Source organism: Hemitrygon akajei, chromosome 32, assembly GCF_048418815.1.
Source record: "Hemitrygon akajei chromosome 32, sHemAka1.3, whole genome shotgun sequence".
Lineage (NCBI taxonomy): Eukaryota > Metazoa > Chordata > Chondrichthyes > Myliobatiformes > Dasyatidae > Hemitrygon > Hemitrygon akajei.
The window spans coordinates 4,621,254-4,634,149 of record NC_133155.1 but is presented as its reverse complement, the minus strand read 5'-3'; the positions used below and the strand labels follow the sequence as shown (position 1 = coordinate 4,634,149).

General features: G+C 47.8%; 1 long non-coding RNA gene across 3 annotated transcripts in view; it reads right to left on the bottom strand.

Annotated features, from left to right (window-relative positions):
- Positions 1 to 12,896, bottom strand: part of LOC140719743 (uncharacterized) — a 157,355-nt gene that overhangs the window by 41,445 nt on the left and 103,014 nt on the right. The window lies entirely within an intron of this gene.

The window sequence follows — 12,896 nt, the reverse complement described above, 5'->3', positions numbered from 1 at the left end:
CCATGTTTCAGCAGCTCCTGTTTGACGATTTTGCTGCAATTCAACATGATTCGAAGTGCAAAGCAATTTCACCCTCCAGTGTTAGACCAGAGCTATTACATCCAAGGGATGTGAGTAAAACAATTATTAAGTACCCGTGATGGGGACTCATCTTTGCAAAAAACACAATATTAGAACAAAGGTATATTGCATTCCACTTCTTGACCTTGGTTCACCTGACTTCAATACAACTCAGTTTGGAAAGCAGCAATCAATGCATATGTGCTGCAATTTACTATAAATATACAGTACTGTTGCACATTCTGGAGTTAGATAATACAACAAATATTAATTTTAACAGCAGTAATTCTTTAGACATGAACTTGGAGTGTAGATTAAATTTAAAAAGAAGCCCAGAATAGTAGTTTTCCTGGAGCTGTGGACACCATTTGCTTGAAAACCAGACAATTCTGATTAACATTCATTTTGGGTGTCTGGAGTGTGGGTGCAAAGAAAGGGGTGTGTGAAAACCATATGTGATTCAAAGGAAGTATTGTAGATACATTGTAACTAGAGAACTATCCTGCTGTTACCTTTGATCTTCAACATATAAGATGTAATGTACTATCGGGCCGAAGAGGCCTCTTCCTCCAAGAGTGTCTAATTTGTTGAATAAAACACTTCTGTATCCACTAGCTTCAATGTCTCTCCAGTAACTTTGTTCTGTTACAACACAGTGCAAAAGTCTAACACACATATATGAAGCTAGTATGCCCAAGACTGCCATAATTGCATGCATTGCACTATACTACTGCCACAAGAAAACTTCATGACACATCTGAGTAATGACAAGCCTGATTCTGGACTGATTCTCAGTCTATTGTGGACTGACAGTGGGAAGAGGACAGGGAGAGGGGAATCACGGTTGCAAAAAGGGGAAGGGAGAGGGGAGGGAGTGAGAAACACCAGAGAGACATTCTGTAATGATCAATAAGCCGGTTGTTTCAAATCAAATTATCTTGCCTGGTGTCTCAGAGCTGAGTGTGTTTGCATTCACACCACACCGCCCCCCACCCAGCCACTCCTTCTCTGCCAGCTGTCCCACACCCCTCTCGTGGTGCTCCACCCTTACCATTCCCAAGGTCCTGTGCTCCCACCAGATTTACAAATTCACTCACCGGTCCATGTTGACAAATGCAGTAGTGTGTAAAATTCTTAGGCACCCTAGCTATATCTATACGTGTCAGAGACCATACTGTACCTGCCTCTACCACCCCCACCCCAGCAGTCCTGAGGCTCCTGTACCTCTTCCTGATGGCAAACGGTAATGATGGTATGGTCGTCATTAGCATAGATTGTAAATTGGTATGGTTCCTTATTACCATAAATTGTAAATAGTAGAGGTCACAACACTGTGACTCCTAGGTACCTACCGTCTGTCATTTGAAAATGATCTATTTTCCCTGAGCCTCTGGTTTTTCTTAGTTAGATACTCACTTTCCAAAGCCAATATAAACTATCCCAAACCCTGTGCACTCCTGTTTAATTTTCTTTTATGTGGATCTTTATCAAGTGCCATCATCATCCATCACCAGGGGCCCACACCACCCAGGACATGCTCTCTTCTCACTACTGCCATCAGGAAGAAGACACAGGAATCTCAGAGCTCAGAACTCACACCACCAGGTTCAGGAACAGTCACTATCCCTCAACCATCAGCTCTTGAACCAAAGGGGATAACTTCCCTCAACTTCACTCTCATCATCATTGAAATGTTCCCGCAACCAATGGATTTGCTTTCAAGGACTTTTCATTTCACATGCTCAATATTTATTGCTTATTTATTAATTATTATTTTTATTATTTCTTTCTTTTTGTACCTGCACAGTTTGTTCTCTTCTGCACCTTGGTTGAACAGTTTTCCTTTGATTCTGTTACGGTTACTATTCTACAGATTCTTTGATTATGCCCACAAGAAAATGAATCTCATGATTGTATTTGGTGACATATATGTACTTTGATAATAAATTTACTTTGAAATACCTCCAAAAGTCTTAATACTCCTAATCCACTCTCTCCCCTTTAATCACCCTTCTTTAACATTCTTAAAGAACTCCAGCAAATTTGTTAAACATGATACCCCTTTCATAAAACTATTAATTTTGATTGATTGCCCTACTATTTCAAAATATTGCCTTTTTAGTGAGGGATTTCAGGGTTTTTTTTCAAATTACAGACTTTAGGCTAACTTGCCTGTACTTCCTTGCTTTGTCTTCCTGCTTTCTTGAAGAATGATGTTATATTTTTCGGGAGTCTCTTCAGAATCCGGCAAGTTAATGAAGCAATGGCATCCACCACCTCCTCACCTACTTCTTTCAAGATGCAAAGTTGCAGGATATCTTATCCAGGAGGTTAGCCTCACCAATTTGCACCATGCTTTCTCTCTGCTTTAAAGTGTGCTTAAGTTCATCCCTCCCTATAAACCCTGTGTTATCTGTTATTTTGGGGATGATTATGGTCTGTCCACTAGGAAGGCCAGACCAAAATATTTATTAATAACTTCTCGAATCTCCATTATTAATTCCTCCAGCCTCTTCTTTCGAGGCACCAATGCCTAGTTTAGCTATACACTTTTTATGCATTTTTGGAAGCACATGCAGTCTGTTTTTCCTTCTTCACTTTGTTTTGAATAATTCTTCGATGGCTTCTAAATATTTTCCAATCTAGTGACCTACTAGTAGCTTTGTATGCCTTTTATTTCAGCGTGACACCATCCTTAACTTCCTCAGCTATCCCCAGATGTTATATCATTCACATATAACCATATAACCATATAACAATCACAGCACGGAAACAGGCCATTCTGGCCCTCCTAGTCCGTGCCGAACTCTTAATCTCACCTAGTCCCACCTACCCGCACTCAGCCCATAACCCTCCACTCCTTTCCTATCCATATACCTATCCAATTTTACCTTAAATGACACAACTGAACTGGCCTCTACTACTTCTACAGGAAGCTCATTCCACACAGCTATCACTCTCTGAGTAAAGAAATACCCCCTCGTGTTTCCCTTAAACTTTTGCCCCCTAACTCTCAAATCATGTCCTCTCGTTTGAATCTCCCCTACTCTCAATGGAAACAGCCTATTCACGTCAACTCTATCTATCCCTCTCAACATTTTAAATACCTCGATCAAATCCCCCCTCAACCTTCTACGCTCCAATGAATAGAGACCTAACTTGTTCAACCTTTCTCTGTAACTTAAGTGCTGAAACCCAGGTAACATCCTAGTAAATCGTCTCTGCACTCTCTCTAATTTATTGATATCTTTCCTATAATTCGGTGACCAGAACTGTACACAATATTCCAAATTTGGCCTTACCAATGCCTTGTACAATTTTAACATTACATCCCAACTTCTGTACTCAATGCTCTGATTTATAAAGGCCAGCGTTCCAAAAGCCTTCTTCACCACCCTATCTACATGAGACTCCACCTTCAGGGAACTATGCACTGTTATTCCTAGATCTCTCTGTTCCACTGCATTCCTCAATGCCCTACCATTTACCCTGTATGTTCTATTTGGATTATTCCTGCCAAAATGTAGAACCTCACACTTCTCAGCATTAAACTCCATCTGCCAACGTTCAGCCCATTCTTCTAACCGGCATAAATCTCCCTGCAAGCTTTGAAAACCCACCTCATTATCCACAACACCTCCTACCTTAGTATCATCAGCATACTTACTAATCCAATTTACCACCCCATCATCCAGATCATTTATGTATATTACAAACAACATTGGGCCCAAAACAGATCCCTGAGGCACCCCGCTAGTCACCGGCCTCCATCCCGATAAACAATTATCCACCACTACTCTCTGGCATCTCCCATCTAGCCACTGTTGAATCCATTTTATTACTCCAGCATTAATACCTAACGACTGAACCTTCTTAACTAACCTTCCATGTGGAACTTTGTCAAAGGCCTTGCTGAAGTCCATATAGACTACATCCACTGCCTTACCCTCGTCAACATTCCTCGTAACTACTTCAAAAAATTCAATAAGGTTTGTCAAACATGACCTTCCACGCACAAATCCATGCTGGCTACTCCTAATCAGATCCTGTCTATCCAGATAATTATAAATACTATCTCTAAGAATACTTTCCATTAATTTACCCACCACTGATGTCAAACTGACAGGTCTATAATTGCCAGGCTTACTTCTAGAACCCTTTTTAAACAATGGAACCACATGAGCAATACGCCAATCCTCCGGCACAATCCCTGTTTCTAATGACATCTGAAAGATCTCCGTCAGAGCTCCTGCTATCTCTACACAAACTTCCCTCAAGGTCCTGGGGAATATCCGGTCAGGACCCGGAGATTTATCCACTTTTAAATTTCTTAAAAGCGCCAGTACTTCCACCTCTTTAATTGTCATAGGTTCCATAACTTCCTTACTTGTTTCCCACACCTTACACCATTCAATATCCTTCTCCTTAGTGAATACCGAAGAGAAGAAATCGTTCAAAATCTCTCCCATCTCCCTCGGCTCCACACATAGCTGACCACCCTGATTCTCTAAGGGACCAATTTTATCCCTCACTATCCTCTTGCTTTTAATATAACTGTAGAAGCCTTTCGGATTTACTTCCACATGCAGTCTTTCTTTCTCACAAGAGTAAACCTCTGTTGGAATTTATAGAACATCATCTCTGTAACAGTAATTGTACCATTTTACCCTTTAATCTCTTTTCTGCATACATTTCAGTCAACTGTATCATTATACCATTCCAATTATCTTCACTGAAGTTTATGACACTAGTTTCTCATCCTTAACTTGAAGTTTTATTGGACAATAACCTTTATTTTCTAGGAAATCTTTCCTTATGAGATCAGCACATGAATATGCAGAGAATGGAGAGTTTGGGGGCATGTGCAGGCAGAAGAGATTAGTTTAATTGGGTCTTATTATCTTAATTAACTAACTACAACATCGAAAGCCAAAGGGGAAGCTCCTGTGCAGTACAGTTCTATGTTCTAGTAATTAATCCAACTTTTTGCATCATGCCAGATCTAAAAAATTTCAGCTATGTTGTTTGTTCGTCAAAGTATTGCTCTAAAAAACAATCCCAAATATACAGTCTGAGCTCACCCTCAAGGCCAATGTGAGTCATCACATCTATACGCTGATGAAAATTGCTTATGATTATTGCAAGATTTCTTACGTTCCCATTACCTCTCAATTTATTCCCTGTCCTGCAGCAAAAATTCATGTTATGGGCCCTAATAATACTTCATCAATAACTTCTTATCTCTACTGTTTCTTAAATCTGTCCAAACTGATTCTACATATTGAATTTTTGAGAAAATATCATTTCTCACCTATCCTTTATAGACAGAGCTACCAACAGCTCTTCAAAATGCTAATCAAGAACCACAAAGAAAGCATGGCAATATCTCTACTGGAGTCTGCAGAGATTCGGCATGATATCTAAAACTTTGATAGACTTCTGTAGATGTGTGATGGAGGGTGTATTGACTGCCTGCATCACAGTTTGGTGTGGAAACAGAAATGTCCTTGAATGGAAAATCCTATAAAAAGTAGTGAATCCAGCCCAGTCCCTCCCAACTATTGAGCATATTTACAGGAAAGCAGCACCCACTACCCAGGACATGCTCGCCTCTCACTGCTGCAAACAGGAAAAAGGTATAAGAGCCTCAGGACTCATACCACCTGGATCAGAAAGAGCTACTACCCCTCGACTATCAGGCTCTTGAACCAAAGGGGATAACTTCACTCAACTTCACTTGCCCCATCACTGAAATGTTCCCACAACCAATGTACAGACTCTCAAGGATTCTCCATCTCATGTTCTTAATATTTATTGTTTATTTATTACTTCTTCCTTTTGTAGTTGCAGTTTGTTGTCTTCTGCGGTCTGGTTAAATGCCCTAGTTGGGTGATATTTCATTGATTTTTTTATGGTTATTATTCTATAGATTTATTGAGTATGCCCACAAGAAGATGAATCTCAGGGTTTTATATAGTGACACATACGTATGTACTTGGATAATAAAACTTATTTTGAACTTTAATGTCTCTGTAAAAAGTTATTAAAGCATACTTGTTTATTTCTGTTTTTACCGTCAATTCACTTATCTTGTTATGAAGACAGATAAGACAGCTATAATTTGATAGTTACATTCTGATGAAATGCCACACTGTAGAAAGATGGATAGATAGATAGATAGATAGATAGATAGATACTTTATTGATCCCAAAGGGAATTACAGTGTCACAGTAGCATTACAAGTGCACAGATACACAAATGTTAGAAGAGAAATAAGAAAGAATAAAAGTTACTTAAAACAGTGTTTCAGGAGGGGTTATCACTTCCCCAGCTATAGGTTGACTCATTATGGAGCCTAATGGCCGAGAGTAAGAATGACCTCATATAGTGCTCTTTAGAGTAATGCAGTTGTATTAATCTATTACTAAAAATGCTCCTCTGTTCAGCCAAGGTGGCATGTAGAGGGCGAGAAACATTGTCCAGAATTGCCAAGATTTCTGTAGGTTCCTTTGTTTTACCACAGCCTCCAGAGTGTCCAGTTTGACTCCTATAACAGAGCCGGCCTTTCTAATCAGTTTATTGAGCCTGTTGGCATCACCTATGTTGATGCCATTGCCCTAGCACACCACCACATAGAAGATTGTACTGGTGACAACAACTGGTAGAACATGTGAAGGAGAGGCCTGCATACTCCAAAGGACCTCAGTCTCCTCAGGAAGTAGAGGCAACTCTGGCCCTTCCTGTACACAGCCTCTGTGTTGGTGCTCCACTCACGTCTGTAACCCAAGTGCACCCCCAGATACTTGTAGGTCTTCATCACCTCCACGTCCTCACCATCAATAGTAACAGGGAGCAGTGCAGGCTTAGTCTTCCTAGAGTCCATCACCATCTCCTTTGTCTTACTGATGTTGAGGTGCAGCTGATTCACCTTGCACCATTAGGGAGTGGTCCATTATTAAGGACAGCCCCCAGCACCCAGGGCATGCCCTTTTCTCACTGTTACCATCAGGTAGGAGGTACAGAAGCCTGAAGGCACGCACTCAGTGTGGTGAACTACATATACCTGTCTGGACACGCCCCCCCCCCGCTGACTGCCCCTGTGGCTCCTCCCACTGACCGTGGCTCCTCCCACTGACCGTGGCTCCTCCCACAGACCCCGGTATAAAGGCGATTGGGGCCTGAGCCCTGGTCTCAGTCTCCAGGATGTAGTATGGTGGTCAATTGCTGCTTGTTCTTTCTTCCAGCCAATAAAAGCCGATATCTCGCCTCACGTCTTGGAGAGTTATTGATGGTGCATCACTCAGCAATTCAGGAACAGCTTCTTCCTCTCTGCCATCTGATTCCTAAATGGACATTGAACCCTTGGACACTACCTCACTTTTTTTAATATACAATATTTCTGTTCTTGCACATTTTTAAATCTATTCAATATACGTAATTGATTTACTTGTTTATTTATTATTACGTTTTATTTTTTTTCTCTCTCTGCTAGATTATGTATTGCATTAGACCATAAGACAAAGGAGCAGAAGCTGGCCATTCAGCCCATCGAGTCTGCTCCGCCATTTCATCATGAGCTGATCCAATCTCCCCTTTAGTCCCACTCCCCCACTTCTCACCATAACCTTTGATGCCCTGACTACTCAGACACCTATCAATCTCTGCCTTAAATACACCCAATGACTTGGCCTCCACTGCCGCCCGTGGCAACAAATTCCATAGATTCACCACCCTCTGGCTAAAAGAAAAATTTTCGCATCTCTGTTCTGAATGGGCGCCCTGCAATCCTCAGGTCATGTCCTCTCGTACTAGACTCCCCCACCATGGGAAACAACTTTGCCACATCCACTCTGTCCATGCCTTTCAGCATTGAACCGCTGCTGCTAGGTTAACAAATTTCACGTCACATGCCAGTGATAATAAACCTGATTCTGAGTTGACGAAGTCCTCCACCAGGGCCCTGTATTCATCCTCCCATCCTCTCTTTACACATCCAACTATTGCTGAGTCATCAGGGAATTCCTGCGGATGACATGACTCGGCGTTGTGTCTGAAGTCCGAGGTATACAGGGTAAACAGGAAGGGGCCCGATACAGTCCCGTAGGGCCCCAGTGCAGCTTATGGCCGTGTCCGACACACAGGTCTGAAGCCGCACAAACTGTGATCTGCCAGTCCCTTACCCAGGATATAATGGAAGTGCCAACCTGCACTGAACGGAGCTTTTCCTCAGCTAAAAGGCTTCTATGGTATTGAAGGCACTTGAGAAATCAAAAGACATGATCCTCACAGTGCTCTCCTGCTTATCCATACAGGACTAGCTCCGTTCAGCAGGTAGATGACAGCATCATTGACTCCCATACGCTCCCAGTAGACAAATTGCAGGGGATCGAGGGCTGATCCGACCAGGGGTCAGAGGTGAGCCAGGACCAGCCTGTAGGGTTTTCATGGTGCGAGAGGTCAGGGCCACTGGACAGTAGTCACTCAAGGCTTTCAGTTAGCCCTTCTCAGGTACAGACACCACACATGATGTTTTACACACAGTCAGGACCCTTTCCAGGCTGAGACTCAGATTTAAAATGTGCTGCAGAACTCCACACAGCTGCTTAACACATTCCTTCAAAACATTAAGGTTCACACCATCCGATCCCAAAGCTTTGCAGTGTCCGAGTTTCCCGGGAGCCCTTCTGTGGTGACTACATATACCTGTCTGGACACGCCCCCCCTTTGGAGGGGGAGTGTGGTGACTACATATACCTGTCTGGACACGCCCCCCCCCTGTGGAGGGGGAGTGTGGTGACTACATATACCTGTCTGGACACGCCCCCCCTTTGGAGGGGGAGTGTGGTAACTACATATACCTGTCTGGACACGCCCCCCCCCCCCTTTGGAGGGGGAGTGTGGTGACTACATATACCTGTCTGGACACGCCCCCCCCCTTTGGAGGGGGAGTGTGGTGACTACATATACCTGTCTGGACACGCCCCCCCCTTTGGAGGGGGAGTGTGGTGACTACATATACCTGTCTGGACACGCCCCCCCCTTTGGAGGGGGAGTGTGGTGACTACATATACCTGTCTGGACACGCCCCCCCCCCTTTGGAGGGGGAGTGTGGTGACTACATATACCTGTCTGGACACGCCCCCCCCCTTTGGAGGGGGAGTGTGGTGACTACATATACCTGTCTGGACACGCCCCCCCCCTTTGGAGGGGGAGTGTGGTGACTACATATACCTGTCTGGACACGCCCCCCCCTTTGGAGGGGGAGTGTGGTGACTACATATACCTGTCTGGACACGCCCCCCCCCTTTGGAGGGGGAGTGTGGTGACTACATATACCTGTCTGGACACGCCCCCCCCCTTTGGAGGGGGAGTGTGGTGACTACATATACCTGTCTGGACACGCCCCCCCCCCCCTTTGGAGGGGGAGTGTGGTGACTACATATACCTGTCTGGACACGCCCCCCCCCTTTGGAGGGGGAGTGTGGTGACTACATATACCTGTCTGGACACGCCCCCCCCCTTTGGAGGGGGAGTGTGGTGACTACATATACCTGTCTGGACACGCCCCCCCCCCCCTTTGGAGGGGGAGTGTGGTGACTACATATACCTGTCTGGACACGCCCCCCCCCTTTGGAGGGGGAGTGTGGTGACTACATATACCTGTCTGGACACGCCCCCCCCTTTGGAGGGGGAGTGTGGTGACTACATATACCTGTCTGGACACGCCCCCCCCTTTGGAGGGGGAGTGTGGTGACTACATATACCTGTCTGGACACGCCCCCCCCTTTGGAGGGGGAGTGTGGTGACTACATATACCTGTCTGGACACGCCCCCCCCTTTGGAGGGGGAGTGTGGTGACTACATATACCTGTCTGGACACGCCCCCCCCTTTGGAGGGGGAGTGTGGTGACTACATATACCTGTCTGGACACGCCCCCCCCCTTTGGAGGGGGAGTGTGGTGACTACATATACCTGTCTGGACACGCCCCCCCCCCCTTTGGAGGGGGAGTGTGGTGACTACATATACCTGTCTGGACACGCCCCCCCCCTTTGGAGGGGGAGTGTGGTGACTACATATACCTGTCTGGACACGCCCCCCCCCTTTGGAGGGGGAGTGTGGTGACTACATATACCTGTCTGGACACGCCCCTCCCTTTGGAGGGGGAGTGTGGTGACTACATATACCTGTCTGGACACGCCCCCCCCCTTTGGAGGGGGAGTGTGGTGACTACATATACCTGTCTGGACACGCCCCCCCCCTTTGGAGGGGGAGTGTGGTGACTACATATACCTGTCTGGACACGCCCCCCCCTTTGGAGGGGGAGTGTGGTGACTACATATACCTGTCTGGACACGCCCCTCCCTTTGGAGGGGGAGTGTGGTGACTACATATACCTGTCTGGACACGCCCCTCCCTTTGGAGGGGGAGTGTGGTGACTACATATACCTGTCTGGACACGCCCCTCCCTTTGGAGGGGGAGTGTGGTGACTACATATACCTGTCTGGACACGCCCCTCCCTTTGGAGGGGGAGTGTGGTGACTACATATACCTGTCTGGACACGCCCCCCCCCTTTGGAGGGGGAGTGTGGTGACTACATATACCTGTCTGGACACGCCCCCCCCCTTTGGAGGGGGAGTGTGGTGACTACATATACCTGTCTGGACACGCCCCCCCCTTTGGAGGGGGAGTGTGGTGACTACATATACCTGTCTGGACACGCCCCCCCCTTTGGAGGGGGAGTGTGGTGACTACATATACCTGTCTGGACACGCCCCTCCCTTTGGAGGGGGAGTGTGGTGACTACATATACCTGTCTGGACACGCCCCTCCCTTTGGAGGGGGAGTGTGGTGACTACATATACCTGTCTGGACACGCCCCCCCCCTTTGGAGGGGGAGTGTGGTGACTACATATACCTGTCTGGACACGCCCCCCCCCTTTGGAGGGGGAGTGTGGTGACTACATATACCTGTCTGGACACGCCCCCCCCTTTGGAGGGGGAGTGTGGTGACTACATATACCTGTCTGGACACGCCCCCCCCCTTTGGAGGGGGAGTGTGGTGACTACATATACCTGTCTGGACACGCCCCCCCCCTTTGGAGGGGGAGTGTGGTGACTACATATACCTGTCTGGACACGCCCCTCCCTTTGGAGGGGGAGTGTGGTGACTACATATACCTGTCTGGACACGCCCCTCCCTTTGGAGGGGGAGTGTGGTGACTACATATACCTGTCTGGACACGCCCCCCCCCTTTGGAGGGGGAGTGTGGTGACTACATATACCTGTCTGGACACGCCCCCCCCCCTTTGGAGGGGGAGTGTGGTGACTACATATACCTGTCTGGACACGCCCCCCCCTTTGGAGGGGGAGTGTGGTGACTACATATACCTGTCTGGACACGCCCCTCCCTTTGGAGGGGGAGTGTGGTGACTACATATACCTGTCTGGACACGCCCCCCCCCTTTGGAGGGGGAGTGTGGTGACTACATATACCTGTCTGGACACGCCCCCCCCTTTGGAGGGGGAGTGTGGTGACTACATATACCTGTCTGGACACGCCCCCCCCTTTGGAGGGGGAGTGTGGTGACTACATATACCTGTCTGGACACGCCCCCCCCCCCTTTGGAGGGGGAGTGTGGTGACTACATATACCTGTCTGGACACGCCCCCCCCTTTGGAGGGGGAGTGTGGTGACTACATATACCTGTCTGGACACGCCCCCCCCCTTTGGAGGGGGAGTGTGGTGACTACATATACCTGTCTGGACACGCCCCCCCCCCCCTTTGGAGGGGGAGTGTGGTGACTACATATACCTGTCTGGACACGCCCCCCCCCCCTTTGGAGGGGGAGTGTGGTGACTACATATACCTGTCTGGACACGCCCCCCCCCCCTTTGGAGGGGGAGTGTGGTGACTACATATACCTGTCTGGACACGCCCCCCCCTTTGGAGGGGGAGTGTGGTGACTACATATACCTGTCTGGACACGCCCCCCCCTTTGGAGGGGGAGTGTGGTGACTACATATACCTGTCTGGACACGCCCCCCCCCTTTGGAGGGGGAGTGTGGTGACTACATATACCTGTCTGGACACGCCCCCCCCTTTGGAGGGGGAGTGTGGTGACTACATATACCTGTCTGGACACGCCCCCCCCTTTGGAGGGGGAGTGTGGTGACTACATATACCTGTCTGGACACGCCCTCCCTTTGGAGGGGGAGTGTGGTGACTACATATACCTGTCTGGACACGCCCCCCCCTTTGGAGGGGGAGTGTGGTGACTACATATACCTGTCTGGACACGCCCTCCCTTTGGAGGGGGAGTGTGGTGACTACATATACCTGTCTGGACACGCCCCCCCCTTTGGAGGGGGAGTGTGGTGACTACATATACCTGTCTGGACACGCCCCCCCCCCCTTTGGAGGGGGAGTGTGGTGACTACATATACCTGTCTGGACACGCCCCCCCCCCCTTTGGAGGGGGAGTGTGGTGACTACATATACCTGTCTGGACACGCCCCCCCCCCCTTTGGAGGGGGAGTGTGGTGACTACATATACCTGTCTGGACACGCCCCCCCCTTTGGAGGGGGAGTGTGGTGACTACATATACCTGTCTGGACACGCCCCTCCCTTTGGAGGGGGAGTGTGGTGACTACATATACCTGTCTGGACACGCCCCCCCCTTTGGAGGGGGAGTGTGGTAACTACATATACCTGTCTGGACACGCCCCTCCCTTTGGAGGGGGAGTGTGGTAACTACATATACCTGTCTGGACACGCCCCCCCCCCCCACTGACTGCTCCTGTGGCTCCTCCCACAGACCCCGGTATAAAG